Below are 13,608 nucleotides of genomic sequence, written 5' to 3'. Positions count from 1 at the left end.
TACGAACCTTATAGTAACGTAGTTTCAAAGAGAAAATGTAGATTCACATAAGAAATCAATTGAATTCATAAGTTAATTCACCCACAATTACCGATTAGTTGACACAGCTTTTGACAAACCTTTAATCTATGATCACGGCTTGACAAGCGTTTCGGAAACCCAAAATGGCGGTTGACATATCATTCTCGAGTCAAATTGAACAGCTACCGTCAACTGACGCGCTGATCAAATTAAACTAACTAACCGCGCTTCTAGCAACCCAATTGTTACTTGACAAGAGATTTAACAGACGATTAGTTAATTTTAGTGTTGATCAGCCTTTCAGAAACCGGGTGTGTGTATCTCAGATTTATTTTTTCAAATTATCGGTATCGGTTATGGTTTAGAAAAAAATGAATTGCATATTTTCAATCTACTATTTATGCTCTACTTTGCTGTACATAAATTATTTTATTCGACTATGGGTTTTTTTGGGCATTGTCCTTTTCTGAGTCTTTTTTCCATAGTGCCCCGTTTCCTTCAGTCCAACCCAAATGTGTGCCTTACGCTCTGGAGTAAAGGTTGAATTTGTTACTTATGTTCAATTTTGTGGTACTTTAACTTGGTTTTTTTTGTATTAAAATCGCTTTGAAATGTACCAAATATAAAATATAAGGACATAACGTGATGACTGATGATATTTTATGGTGTTGTGTGTATATTGTATCCATATACAACCATGTGAGTTGTGACATTGGTGACCCTGACATGGTAGTGATGATGATGATGATGATGATGATGATGAATGTAATTTGCATAGTAGCATATGCTTTCAGTTCTTAAAACAACGCCTAAGCCCCCAACCTTGTATCTATAAGGAATCCGGAGTTCTCTTAGTATCTTCGGAACCATAATATACCTTGGTGCAAAATCTTGCGTTTTGATAGCATATGCTTAGGATGCTTCTCATAAAATCAAAATCACCATATGTTTCCATATAAATTTTGAGGAGTTTCCTCAATTTCTCATGGATCCCATCATCAGATCACCACTTATGTGAAAATGGGACCAAATTGGAGTGAAACCTAATATAAGAAAACAAAAATTTTGAAAATCGGTTCACAAACGGCGGAGTAGTGGTCGAACATACAAAAAAAAAAATATCCACAGCCGAATATGGCCTCCTCGTTTTTTGGAAGTCCGTTAAAAACCAATGTGTGTAAGTAAATGCGTTGTTTATAACTGATTCCATGCATTTTTTTCTGAATCGGAATTTGGAAATCGAATGCGGAAAATGTGTTTAATGCGGCCAGCCGTAAACGAGTAGATAATTAGGTATACACAATTACACATATTATGTAGAGTAGGTTGTTCAAAATTTTTAGAATGTGACACCAAATAAATACCATTAATTCTAAAGATTCTCATTAGGTTATGGGAAGAAGGCTTTTCATATAAGATGAGGAATTCGGAATTCCTGATTGACTCTTGATAAAAACGCCTTTGTGATTATGAAGTCATTTAAAATAAGTACTAACTACTTATTTTAAATGACTTCATAATCACAAACTACGAACCCACTTTAAAAGTGAAGCCAAACGAGCGTAATTTGTGAGCTGTAAGTCGCTGAATTTCGGCTGGCAGAAATTCTGCTGCATTCAATTTTATACAAAAGTCCTGTTTGATTCACACGAGCGTAATTTTGTGAGTCATGATTTGTATAAAAATATACATATTATTTACGCGACCGAAATTCTGCGACTCACGACTCACAAAATTACGCTCGTTTGGCCAAACGAGCGTAATTTTGTGAGTCGTGAGTCGCAGAATTTCGGTCGCGTAAATAATATGTATATTTTTATACCCTAAATATGTAGAGCAAAACACAGATTTTGATGAGGAATGACTATATTTTACGTTTTAAATATTGCCTGAAGTTTCCATAGGATTAATTTATAGCATCATTTACATGTGACTAAAATAATGTAGTGCTGAAATAAGGAGTAAGATATTAGGATAATAAATTAGCATGCCATATAACATTCCAGTGAGATAGCGTTAGTTAACGTATGCCGTAACCGTGGCGCCACTAAACTCCACGTTTATGATCACATAGACCAAGGAAAGTTCTAGGTATACTCTTATCTAACTAGCCGGCAAAATGTGACAGTGTTAGTATTAAGGTATACTTAATATATAATATATATATATTAGTTTTAAGGTATTTATTATATAATTAATATGTATGTTAGATTTAAGGTATTTGTTATATGGGCCTCTGATGCCCGAAATAAATAATTTGATTTGATACTAAACTTAGTATAGCGTAATATTATGTAGTTTAAAGAAGAGATGGTTGAAAACCTAGTCGTATAATCCATTTTTAGGGTTCCTTAGTCAAACAAGTATGTCCGTCTGTCCGTCTGTCTGTCCGCGGTTTTGCGCAGAGACTTTAGGACCTACAAGGCTGTTATTCGGCATGAATGCACATACTAATGATGCCGACAAAATGGTATATAAATTCCTCAGTCAATTTTAACACTATTGACTGATCACTGTACATAACTGCTGGGTCTATCTAGGAGTTACATTTATCCAGTTTTTAATCGCAAAAACTACTTATAAAGTATGCAGTAACCTGAAAGAAAAAAAAATGTTTTATTTCCAAATTGGTCAGAAAGTCGCACCATCTTGAAATAACAAAAAATAGTAGAGCTTAACTCCGAGTTTCAGAAATTCTGATAAACTGTGCTGTCTAACACCTCATAAGTCTGTGCAAATCTTGACCATCAACACATATTACTCACGAGACATAATTTAACTCTCATTGTTCTAAGACTGGCTAAATCGCAGACCCCATCTAGGACATCTAGACTCTTTAGGTTTTGTTTTACAGTCTTACTTATAAGGTTATATATAATTATTACAACTTCCACTGGAGTCATGTAACTTATAAACATTAGAGACTATTAGGACTATAGTCCATAGTCCATAATTTTACGTAAAAATCGTAATATAATCGTACAATATCTGCGGAATAAGTTAAATGAAAACGTGTGATGTAGAGTTCTCAAAAAAACTGTTATTATACTCTTTGACGCAAGATTTTCAGGGATTACAGGGAATGTCTTATGTTTGCTGGTAGTTTTAAAGGCTGTACATAGCTTAATTTTATGTTTTGGACAACCCTTGAAAATTATTGATCTTTTATAAATATTAACGTACTCTTACACTTTGAAGAATAAAAACTAAGGAAGAGACACAGTTAGTGTCAATAAATTTGTCCACGAGTCTACAAATTGTGACTTGAATATTTTATGCATGTATTCGGTACACAATTTTGTGTAAATATAGAAGTGACAATTAATGTCGACGGCTTTATTTCGTAAAGAGTGTTAGTGTTTCGTTGCTATTGCCATATTTTAGTGTGCGAAAAGGAACCAAATTCAAAACGATTGAAGTATGGGAGTTACGTTTCCTTAGTTTTTATTATTCGTAGAACGTACCTGGATATTGTAAATTTCTCTCCAAAAATTTAGGTCTCAAGGTAGCCCGAACTTTATTAGGTAGGTTTTTTTTTTTATGAAATAAGGGGGCAAACGAGCAAACGGGTCACGTGATGGAAAGCAACTTCCGTCGCCCATGGACACTCGCAGCATCAGAAGAGCTGCAGGTGCGTTGCCGGCCTTCTAAGGGGTAATAGGGGAGGGTAGGGAAGGGAATAGGGGAGGGTACGGGAGGAAATAGGGGAGGGTAGGGAAAGGAAAAGGGTAGGGGATTGGGCCTCCGGTAAACTCACTTAGTCGGCGAAACACAGCGGAAGCGCTGTTTCACGCCGGTTTTCTGTGAGGACGTGGTATCTCTCCGGGCGAGCCGGCCCATTCGTGCCGAAGCATGGCTCTCCCACGTCACGTAGGTACTCTTACTGGATGACGCCCGCAACTCCGTTGCGCCAAAATTCGGTTATCGCGTGGGAACCGTAGTACATTTTCCGGGATAAAAAGTATCCTATGTCCTTTCCGGGACTCAAAGTATCTCCATACCAAATTTGAGTAAAATAGGTTCAGTGGTTTGGGCGTGAAGGGGGTAACAGACAAACTTTCGCATTTATAATATGAGTAGAGGTATCATGGATATTGGATAGGCATTTGATAGGTATGAATATTGCGTCAGTATAAATAATATTAGACATTGCCTTATCGATAACAATAATATGAAAATTTATGACTTTAGACTATGACGTATAAAATAGTTCCATAGTTTCATCATGGGTAATATCATGGTACAAAATGAACGGAAACTTTGTATTTCCGAGTAAATTACACTTGCCCCGAGTATTGTATATGGAACTCACAAGCTATTAGGACAATAGGAACTTTGATAGGTATGATGACCACATAATCATGAAATTGAATCATATTATCATTATTGTCTGTGTGCAAAATGCTCATACCTAAGTATAAAAATTGAAGATCCGACTCCAAGACTGTTGGAGATTTAAAAGACCCCGAGGTTCTTTTGATTTTTTTGTTTCATAGGACAGGAGGCTATATCGAACAAGGGTCTAGACCACAGATTTTAAAACTAAATAGTAGATTTAATGAAAATTCACAAGATCAGCAGAGTAAGGACGGTAAGACATAAGTTCTATGCTAGTGTTCACGCAATAGAAATATGTCTCGGCTCTAACACGATTGAACACACACAATGAGCTCTAAAAGGCAAAACAGCTGCAGTACGGTCCCTGAATAAGCAAACTTGATGTCAATTGAACCAAAAAATGCACATCGCCACTTTTACATTTACTTCAAAAAGTATTTTATACTATCCATACTAATATTATAAATGCTAAAGCGTGTCTGTCTGTTACAGGTTACCTCCTCACATCCAAACAGCTGGACCGATGTGCTGAAATTTGGTATGGAGATACTTTCAATCCAGGGAAAGGACATAGGATACTTTTATCCTAAAAATATGTGCGGCTCTCGCACGATAAACGAATTTTGAAGCAACACATTGGAGTCATCTTGTAGGCTATAATAATAATTTACTACGTAGTCTATAATGTTAATGTACACATAATAATACTTATTATCTTGGTCCACGATAAGTGTTTAATAGTAAACGCGGAGAATTCGGACAGTGGAGCTAATGGTTATGATTGAGCGTGGCTTTGTTACTGAATTTATCATGCGAGATATGCAAAATGCATACAAATGCTAGTGGGTAAGGCTGTGTGCACAAAGAATATTTGTTATTTTTATTTTATGGTAACGTAACTTTTTTGATACATTATTTTAAAATGAAAGTAATAATAATACCTCCCCAGACCCCACACCGGATTCGCTGACAGTGGCCGGTTTCATTGAAACCAGGCCAGGTACGCAGGAGTAGTTTTCTCTTATTATCCAGTAGGACGGAAGACCGACGCGACTGGCGAGAGATCAGGTGCAGGGACCGACTTTTTACATGCCCATTCGACGCATGGATTATCTTACTTGTCAGACAATCAGGTGATCAGCCTGCATTGTCCTAACCAAATTTGGAAATAACATGTTTCCAACGCGGGAATCGTACCCACGACCTCCAAGTCAAGAGCCACGCTCTATACCACTGGACCATGGAGGCGTTGAGAGGAGTCCTAAGAGGAAGGGAAGCCAGTTTCGCCAAGCTGCGGGGCTAAAATGGTCACATTTAGCAATTCCTCTCAATCAATTCAGCAAATGAATTGTCAAAACTGTCAAACTGGCAAATGTCAAATCAGTACAAAAATACAGAAATGAATTGCAAGCAGAATTGCATTTAGCGATTTTAGAAAAATGAATCATGTTTCATATATGATTCATATCATGATTCTTCAAAGTGACCATTTTAGCCCCGCAGATCTAAGTTGGCGCCGTTAAGATGTTTCCAATTGGCAAACATATTGGCAAAATGAAAATAAATATTAAACGCTACTTGACTATTGTCGTCGGCTGGACTTGATATAACCCAACCTAATTACGTAGTTAACACTTGTCTATGAATCAATTTGTCTGATAGAACCTAAGAATCAAAAGTAGGAACTCGATTGATTGGACTTATAATTAGTCCAGTCAATCGAGTTTTCGAGAATAGTCAGAGAATTCGAGAGACAACAATGGAGAATGTTACTAGGTATGCCAAATTGCTTGAAATTTTGTCACAGTAAAGCCTGTATGTATACAAATACACTAGTTTTTGTTGCAGTCAAAAATACCTTGTAGTTTTGATTTTATAGGTATTCAAAGCAGGGATGTTGCGGATCCCGATTTTTCACATCCGCGGATGCGAATGAGGATGCGGATTTTTAGAGGTTCACATTCGCGGATGCGGATGCGAATGCGGATGTTGCGGATCCTACATAAATGTAGTTTATAAAATGAAAAAGTATTTTCATTTTTATAAATGTGTTATAAAATAATAGTACAGGTGCCCTGGAACAAATTTTTTTAATAATATCAAGCTAATTTTTCGTCAGTAGCGTCATTTTGAAACGCATTTTGAATAGAACAATCCATAATATTTTAGGACCATAAAATCAAAATATTAAATCACATTTATCTCTGTTAGCTACCACTTTCGCAAAGGAAATTGTTCGTTTTATCAAAATGAAGCTGCTCACGAAAACTTACCTTGATAGTAATAAAAAAATTATTCTAGGGAACCTGTATTATAATAATACTATTGTATTAAAGAGATAATTTGTAAATGAAAATTACATTAATTCCCCTGCATTAACATGTACCACTTTTTTGTTAGTAAGTACACGAAGTTATAAATAGGAGCATAAAGCATTATACTTAAATTATGAAATAGTAATAATGCCTTTTATTAAGTATGAAGCACAAACAAACACGTAGTGATAAATTTACACAAGACAATTATTGATGCACCACAATAAACGCGTCGGATCCTGTCGCCATTTTCAGGGTTCCGTAATCAACAAGGAACCCTTATATTTTCGGTCTATCTGTCCGTCAGTTTCGCTCAGAGAATAGCCTACAAAGTCGAAATACTCGCAGCATCAGAAAAGCTGCAGGTGCGTTGCCGGCCTTTTAAGAGGGAATAGAGTAATAGGGGAGGTTAGGGATAGGAAGGGAAGCGAAGGGAATAGGGGAGGGTAGGGAAGGGAATAGGACAGGGATCGGGACTCCGGTAAACCCACTCACTCGGCGAAACACAACGCAAGCGCCGTTTCACGCCGGTTTTCTGTGAGAACGTGGTATTTCTCCGGTCAAGCCGGCCCATTCGTGCCGAAGCATAGCTCTCCCACGTGTTTGTCAAAATAGCAAAGATTGTTGATTAAGAAATTATGAAGTGTTTCATTTTTCGGTGGTAATAATAATAATAATAAATTCTTTATTTGCACACACAAAATAACAACAACAAAACAAAAAATATAAAAATTACAAAATTGTGCAAAAAGGCGGTCTTACTGCTTTAAGCAGTTTCTTCCTGCTTAAAGCAGTAAGACCGCCTTTTGGTGGTAGTTCGAATAATCGCTATATAATATCGCTAAATCTCATAAATGAGGGCGGGATAATTCTACGGTAAAAAGGGCACTGAGAGTAGTATAGTACGTAATAACGTCAGCGAGTATCGATGATCCGATGACGCCATCACCACCAGTACTGATGCGGGGACATCAAAGAGACGTGACATAATATCGATGAATTAATGTGTAGCAACACCGATCTTCATGTAACTGGACGTACCATTTGAGAAACTGATTCATTGCAATGTCGAATTTATATTTTTTACCAGGCGGCGCCGCTTTTTTGCCGCTAGAAATGTCGAAAATCTGCATTGAAAAATAAAAAAACTTGAGAGGTGTCAAGGGACACCCGGATGGAACAAAGTTATAAAACATTATAGGAGTCTATTTGACTATTTCTCAATACTAGAGATCGCCCAATGGTCGAAATTCGACCTCAAATAAAAAATTAAATTATAAGACGTATCTTTCAACGCTTTTCTATTGATATTCTATTGTCAAAATATTGACTTTATCATTATTTTTTAGACATAACTCCTGCGACAGTCTCAGATTAATTAAATCAAATGATGACAGTGGCCGTGTATTATATTTTATTTAACAGTATTTAAGATTCAATATTAATATTGAATCTTAAATAATGTTATATAAAAAACTAAACTATCAACGCCCTCTGCCCCTACCATGCACCTTAGGGCGCAACGCGGGATAAGGAACTACGCGCTACGTTCTAATACAGATTCGAATATTTTTTAAATAAAACCTATCCAGTACAAAACTGACATCTACGATAGTGAGTAAGCGGAAAATAAAGCTCAGTATAGACATTATGATTTATTCTGTAATTGGTCGTGACGCGATCGCACAGATAATGTCTGCCATGTGCTCGCACCGCTAAATGTTATTTATCTGTGCTAATAATTAATATGTAACCACAACTTAATGATCAAGATAATTATCATGTACAGATTTTGTTTTGATTACGCTTGAAAGGGTAGTTACACCTTGATTGATTCTAAAATGTTCTGATGAAAATTGATTAAAAATTCCTGGATGACTTTCGGGTGGTTCTTGGATAACATTATATGACTATATTACTGGAACTTCACAATGTCATTCGACTCGGACAGTTGAATGACATTGTGAAGTTCCAGGAGGTTTTAAACTTTAAATTTTGTGAACCCTTTAAAATCTGATAAAATTATTTTACTTGACCAATCTCTGAGGCGAAATAACTTTTTTTTTAAATTCAAATTCTTTATTAACGTCTGTTTGAAGTTATTTCTGTACTTTCACGGTTTTTAGAAGGCTTGATATAGGTGGCAGTTTTTACCATTTTATATGAATGAATTATTTTTACCTTTGTAAGTTGTACAGTTTTCATTACGATGTGACGGTTTTCAGTCTCTTGCCTTCTCACTTCAATTCGCTATAAATTGGTCAGCTTATAAAATTACATTTTAGATTTCGTGTTTAATTTCATTTTAAACGCATTATATTATCTAAGTATAATATAATAAATATATTTAAAAAAAACTAGCTGTTACGTAACGGCTAGTTTTTTTTAGAAATTAGAAAATAGAAATTTAGAAATTAGATATTTCACAGACAAAATTAGTCCACAATTAAATTAAGAAATTAAAAAAAACCCCGCCAAACAACTTTAAAAAGTAATGAAATAATGTTTACTGCCTTTAAGTTCAAATAATTCCTAACTTGTGTAAAGTAATATTTTAGTCCATAATTGTTGTCACGGTGTGTCGGGGGACCGCCAAATAAACTGGAACCTACAACCGCCAAGTCGCTGATTATTTCGATTCAGTTCGCTGTGAATTGATCCTTAAACTATAATGTTATATGAAATTAAACATCTTTAGCGGTCCCCCGACACACCTTGACAACAATTAAGTATGAACATGATCGCGATTTTCTTATCTTATGTTTATAACGTTAATGTCCTGCGTCAGTAGAGAAAAAAAAAAAGAAAACGACTTTGGTCCAAATTAATGGTATGGCGTATCGACTAAGATAATATCGTTTTACCCACAAACATCTACAGAAAGTGCTAGAAACTACAGCTTCTTTTTTTTCTTCTTCATAATCCAGCACTAAACTAAGCCGGTTTGATCAAACGCGTCGGAACACGATCATACGGCGCGTCAAACACAACGAAAATATGAAATTTCATCAAACAAGCTTCAAACACGTAAATGTTTGACAAACCGTTCAAACTAGCTTTGTAAACGATCAAGTCGGTTTGAGTCAAACCAAAATTTACGTGTTTGAGTCAAACCGTTTGATCGTCTTCGGGGCCCTTAACACTGAAAGATTTTTCAAATCGGACCAGTAGTTCCTGAGATTAGCGCGTTCAAACAAACAAACTCTTCCACTTTATAATAATAAGTATAGAGTAATAATGTTTAAAAAGACACTAAAAATATATTTGATGAAAATATTAAGGTAGTAAAAATCAATGTTCTTCTCTACATCCACGTGAACGTGACCTTATAGCTTATGATTTTAACGTTATAATATGCATAATATTCGAAATGTTTGGGATGAAGAATTTTAATGAAAAACAAGTACAATAGTGGCTATAGTATTTAGGTACTATGATCAAAAGCTATGTTTGTAAACGACTAGCTGATAGTTTTGAGATCAACTGAAAAAAGTATATTAAGTAAAAAAAAAAAAAATAACGACCAAGTGCGAGTCGGACTCGCGCACGAACGTTTCCGTACCGTGATAAAGCAAAGATAGGTTAAAAATTGTGTTTTTTTAGTATATAATAGTGTGTTTTTTAGTAAATATAGTAAGTAGTTTGTATTATAGTGTGTCTGTCGGTCTGTCTGTAACCTCTTCACGCTTAAACCACTTAACCGATTAGATGCAATTTGGTATGCAGATAATTAAAGTCCCAAGAAAGGATTTATCCCGATAAAACGTACGGTTCCCACGCGATAAACTAATGTTGGTGCAGCGGAATTGCTGGCGTTATAGACTAGTATCTTTATGAACGCAAATCTTATACTTATATAAAATTCTCTTGTCACAATGTTAGCCCGCTTAGTTACTCCTCCGAAACGGCTTTACTGATTTTAACCAAATTTTATATGCATATTCAGTGGGTCTGAGAATCGGCTACTGGGTACTTATTATATTGATAAGTGCATTTGTTGAATAAATAATAGTAAATGATTACAACTCGTGACTGACGGCGACCATTGTTTGTGCGACGGGATAGCGATGGACGTTGCCATGGTGACAAACTTATTTAGTCACTTCAATAAAATAATACGGGCGAAATACTTTATATGGCAAAGAAACGTTTGTAAAGCTAGTAAGCAAATAAAAAGCTAGCTAGTAATTAATTCCAAATTTTGACATAAGCCCCATACATGATCTGTCAAACTCTTCGTTAAATTGAAGGTTAATCATAATTAAATGTCTCTGAGTACGGCGGTAAGTAAACATAATATTTAATTATTGAATAAATGATAGATATCTTTGAATAATAAACGGCATATTTTATACGGCACTGTCGGGGCAATTATTTACCGAGTGACTTACATTCAGTCACGATAAGTCAATAAGTAATAGATAAATAGTGGTGTTTGAGGTATTTTCGAGAGGCAATAAATCAACCTGGTCCTAGAAGATAACTAAAGGTTACGCGGTTTTCACTGTTTAATTGGTTGTTTACCCGAATGAACTTGTTTAGATAGAAATTATAAAAATACAATGGTAGAAACCGGGTCGCCATATTCGACATTATTATTTTTAATAAAAAAAAGGTAAAAACAATAATAACATCCTTGTAATATGAACTTAAAAGTATTAAATAATTTTTCCTATCTAATAGTGCCTTTTTCCGAATTCGGCTAAACCTCAACTATTTCTGTACTCAATCTTCATCATTTTGAAGTCGGTACCAGATAGCTGAATCTTTAGTTCTCTGAAAGAATATTTGAAACTTTTGGAACTGGCACCGACTTCAAAATTATAACCTCCTCGTTTTTTGGAAGTCGGTTAAAATGGCAACTCACAAATCTGCCCCTAAACCTAACGATAACCATTAAACGAAAGTCAATAAAATCTACGTTAGTTTAAATCCTAATATTGAAAGAATTTGTAGTCTCCTGAGTCCTGACATTTGATTTAGTAAGGGTGGGTTGCACCAGAGGCGTGGTTAAAGTTAAAGTCAAAGTTATGGTTATAGTAAAGGCTAACTTTAACTTGAACTTTAACTTTGACCACAGAATTTGACAGATGACAGCTGGTCCGACAAGGCTATAAATGAACGTGGGCGGGGGCGCTGCTGGTAAAAGAGAACTGTCAAAAATGGCGTTTTTGTATGATGACAGCGTTAGTTCCTTTTTTCGCCATGTTCATTCAAAGCCTTGTCGAGCTCAAGGTTATGGTTAAATAATATGGCGTCCATTTTTTACTTTAACCAAAGATTTGACATTTGTAGTTATAGTTAAAGTTTCAGTTTTAAATGAATTATAAAATCGAAAATTTTGGCTTAGTCGCCCTCTTAAGTAAAGAATACATCTTAGATTATAATATTTCTTTAGATTGGTAAACATTGATTGAGCTTATTTGAATAATACTAATTGTAATTTATACCACTTGATGGGTGAGGCGAGTTGACGTCAAGTTGTATGACAATGTACGTTTGATTTATTATTTAATTACATTATTTACCTATACTGATGCATAATCATTTGATTAATATTTAATTATAGAAGTGAATGTAAGCTTTGGATTTTGGAATACGTTCAATTAGTAGGTATGAATTATATATGGGAGCTCGATTAGACATTAGACTGTTATACAAAAATGTTTGATAGCGTTTTATGTTACAATTTTTAAGATTAATAATTAATTTGCTATTTAGATAAACCTTTTTCAAAGAATTACAGCTTAGTTCGTCTTTCAGTTTCAGAAAATCAAATTAACCAAGCCATTAACCCTTCAATGCCAAACTTTATACGTGGGAGAATGGCACGAATGGGCCGGCTCGACCGGATAAATACCACGTTCTCACAGAAAACCGGCGTGAAACAGCGCTTGTGCGCAAAGCAGCGTGAGTGAGTTTACCGGAGGCCCAATCCCCTAACCCCTACCCTATTCCCTTCCCTACCCTCAACTATTCCCTTCCCTTCCCTTCCCTACCCTCCCCTATTACCCTATTCCCTCTTAAAAGGCCGGCAACGCACTTGCAGCTCTTCTGATGCTGCGAGTGTCCATGGGCGACGGAAGTTGCTTTCCATCAGGTGACCCGTTTGCTCGTTTGCCCCCTTATTTCATAAAAAAATACTTTTTAACTACTATAATATACGGATATTGTATATAGTATAGACTCTATATTTATATGACGTATTTGGGATAAAAATAGCCTGTATAATAGAGATCTTATTTAGTTATTTATATAATATAATATTATGTATAATAATATATAATATTATATTAACCTAAATATTACAGTACTTCCGCAAGACCATATCATTATTATTATGACACACAAAGCATGGAAAAAGCTAGAGTTTTATAATAATTTTGTTTAACCTGGCTGCCCAGAAAAGTGTTGCTCGAATGTATGTCTTTAGTTCTTTACCTTGTTCCCTTTATAATGTTACTGTATTAATGCAGATAGGTACTATCAGAGAAGTTGATTCCTAGGCAGATGGGGGACCTACGTAGTTTGGTCGCGTTACGTCAAACCCAGCCGACAGATCACAGTCAACATTGAATTGACATGATCCGACCGAATGACGTTGGTCTGTCATCTGCCTAGGAATTAATTTTCTTGATGGTACAAATATTTACTCCAAAAATATACATAAAGCATATCACGATATTATTATTATTATTATTTAACTTAATATCATGGTGATGTTAACATCCTCAAGATAAATTGGAGTTAATAATGTTATCTCAAAATGATAAGTTGACATTTGACAGTATAATGAGGACTATTAGGCACCTGTACCACTACAACCATTACAACTTGACTGTTGAGTACAAGGTAAACACTAAAATTCAATTTGGTTGACTAACCAAGTGACTACTTAACGCCTCCGTGGTCTAGTGGTTAGAGCGTCGCTCTC

This window comes from Aricia agestis, chromosome 2 (genome assembly GCF_905147365.1).
Source record: "Aricia agestis chromosome 2, ilAriAges1.1, whole genome shotgun sequence".
Lineage (NCBI taxonomy): Eukaryota > Metazoa > Arthropoda > Insecta > Lepidoptera > Lycaenidae > Aricia > Aricia agestis.
The sequence above is the reverse complement of the archived record's forward strand: the minus strand, read 5'-3'. Positions refer to the sequence as shown.